The sequence below is a fragment of the Medicago truncatula genome, chromosome 8 (assembly GCF_003473485.1).
Source record: "Medicago truncatula cultivar Jemalong A17 chromosome 8, MtrunA17r5.0-ANR, whole genome shotgun sequence".
Classification (NCBI taxonomy): Eukaryota; Viridiplantae; Streptophyta; class Magnoliopsida; order Fabales; family Fabaceae; genus Medicago; species Medicago truncatula.
The window spans coordinates 26938202-26940565 of record NC_053049.1 but is presented as its reverse complement, the minus strand read 5'-3'; the positions used below and the strand labels follow the sequence as shown (position 1 = coordinate 26940565).

Here is a 2364-nt window from a genome sequence, read left to right as displayed (position 1 = left end):
TCATGCCTCAATCATGCTTTTAGATCCCTTCTTTTGCTTTAAGACTTGGTCCTTCATCACTTGTGATCCTGAGAATAAAACAAACAAAATTGCAGTAAAATAGTTCTAAAAAGGAACTTAAACAAACAAAATCCTATAAAAATAAATACTCAAAAACCACTTAAATTATGACTTATCAAATTCACATATAAACTAGTGTATATTGGCAAAAACTTGGAGTATACTAGTTGTTATGTGGAGACTTTGGAATGTAAACACAAGGATGTAGAAACTAGTGTAAAGTGTGAATTGAAAATTTTATGTCCCACATTGGGTAGATCACACACTCTAGTAGTGTTTATATATGTGGGATATCACTTCCAAGGGTGTACCCTTGGGGTACCCACTTTTGTGAACGGAGTGAGCTAGCCAAAAATTATATAAGACACGCGCGCGACGCCGTCGTCCGACCGGGCTTGGGCTGGGCTGGGTTGGGCCTTATAGAAATATATTTTTTGGTGCTCAGAAAAAGAAAAAGACCAAGTCTCACACGTTTCCGCGTCGTGGGCTAAGTTTGGTGGGTCGCGAACCGGGTCGGCGGAGAAAACGAGGTCAAATCCTCTCTATAAATAGAGAGCTCGGGAATGGAATTCTTCACTCCAAAACCGAGAATCGAATCCTCTTCTCTGGTTTTCTCCCCTTCTCATCTCCCTCGGTTTGTGTTGACGAACCGTTCTTTTCTTCCTCCTTCTTTGGTTTCTCGAGTGGTCTACGTACCATATTAGAGTGGTTTTTCGAAACCATATTGAGGTGTTATTCTCGAGCGATTTCTGGCAGTGCAGCCTTTAATCGTACAGAAATAATCTGGGCTGTTTTTATCCTGGAGACGGCGTGGTTGCTAGTCTACCTTGCACAACTTAGGTAGTGCCGCAAAACGTCTTAAAGAAAGCTACCTGGTCGTGACTCACCCCGGTAATAGTTTCAAAGCTCTGCCGTAATTTCAAATTACAAAAACAACAAGATTTATGTTGAGGCCTTGGTGCCATAGATGTTTAAATATTGAAATAATTTCCGCTGCGAAGTAATAATTTATATGTTGTTGAATTTGAAGGATAAATAGTTATTTATTCAGTTTATGATTTTATGAAAAGTAGTGTGACATTCCGTTGACGTTGAAAATAGTCTGATTTATATGTGGTTATATGTGAAATTTTTAAGTTGGGTAAACGAGGTGTTACTGGAGGAGGAGGAGGAGGATTTCCAACATGAATCTCAAGAACATCAACATCCCAAAGAATCCAATCCTGAGTAGCACTTCTATGATGAATCTCAAGCGTAACTGAATTTCTCCAAGGCGGTAACCCACCATTACCTCTAAGAATGTTCCCATATCTTGTTTTCAGCTTAACCTGTGCACCTTCCCATTCCACAGACGAATCGAGTCTCCTTGGCAGTGTTTGAATTACTTTTTGACCCATGACGCCTAGAAGTAAAGGCTGATTTGATGCTGTTAAGTATTTGTTGTAACAGCTTTTGAGACGGATGATGTTGTCGTATTCTGGGATGTGTTCTACTGTCCATTTAGCGTTTTTTGATGATCCATTTCTGTCTTGGTTTATTGATTTTTCGTTGTCTTCTGCGTGGAGGTATTTGTCATGGCGGCCTTTGGAGTCGAACTACCTTTTCTCTTTGGAAAAGCTCTGTTGCTGAGATGGTTAAGCTGTTGTTGTTGGAAGTTTTCAGCAAAAAGTTAATCAAAATCATGTTAGTCGAGATAAGCTCAAGTTAGTTAAGATAGAAAGCGGTTAAAAAAGTTTCTTATGTTTGTTAGGTACTTTTAAGCAAATTTGTTAGTTTTGAATAATTACTTTCTTAGCAAGTAATGATGTAAACCCAATTTCATTGCTAATGTGAATAACAAGTTTTCAATTGAATTTACCAGAATATGGTTATACATTGAATTTATTCTGGTATACATTGTCCTCTAATATTTTGATCTAGCTTCTAAAAAAAAATGTGGTCATTATATATTTACGGGCTTGCATCTTTCTTCTAATTAGTGATGATATAGTCTTCCCATCATATATTTATGGGCCTCGGAAGTAACCCATCGTGGCCGCAATAATATAGTCTGCCCACTTTTGGTTGCTATAAAATGTCTGATCTGTGTCTCTTAAGTGGTTTGATATTTTCACTGAGTTTTGTTAAACATCGTTTCAGTATTGACACAAGCCATCTTTTCCCTATCAATGTTTTAAAGGATTCTACTACTTGATTGGATCTTCTGAAGAATTTTTTAGCTTTAAGACCAGCATAATATTCTGCTTGAAATTACAATGGACAATTTTACAACGCAAAAGTAATCATGTCCAATGCGCTCAGAAA

At 37.6% G+C, this 2364-nt stretch overlaps 1 pseudogene; it reads right to left on the bottom strand.

Moving 5' to 3' along the window:
• LOC112417386 (uncharacterized) lies at window positions 1-1743 on the bottom strand (annotated as a pseudogene).
• Between the last annotated feature and the right edge of the window lie 621 nt (window positions 1744-2364).